Here is a 356-nt window from a genome sequence, read left to right as displayed (position 1 = left end):
TAGCACGAGCGGTCATGACTCAGGAAAGGAACATGTATGCTTTTCTCCTAATTTAATCACTAAATTATGTTCAGCCCAGGGTTATTATCGTTAACTATAACAAAAACTAAATCTATTCAAAACATTTTTGTTAATTGACATAAGTCTGAAATAAAATGAAAAAATAATATTTGATGCAAGTTTAAACTATAAAAAAAGAAAACGAATGTTTAAGTTGAAGCAGTAAAATTAACTGGAAATAAAAATTAAAACTGAACTAAAAAATAAAATAAAATAAAAGCACATTAAACATAAAACTAATTTTTACAAAATTAAAACGAAAATATAAAAATAAAAGCTAATTCAAATAGTATATA

The sequence above is a fragment of the Sinocyclocheilus anshuiensis genome, unplaced genomic scaffold (assembly GCF_001515605.1).
Source record: "Sinocyclocheilus anshuiensis isolate Anshui unplaced genomic scaffold, SAMN03320099.WGS_v1.1 scaffold329, whole genome shotgun sequence".
Taxonomy (NCBI): Eukaryota; Metazoa; Chordata; class Actinopteri; order Cypriniformes; family Cyprinidae; genus Sinocyclocheilus; species Sinocyclocheilus anshuiensis.
The sequence above is the reverse complement of the archived record's forward strand: the minus strand, read 5'-3'. Positions refer to the sequence as shown.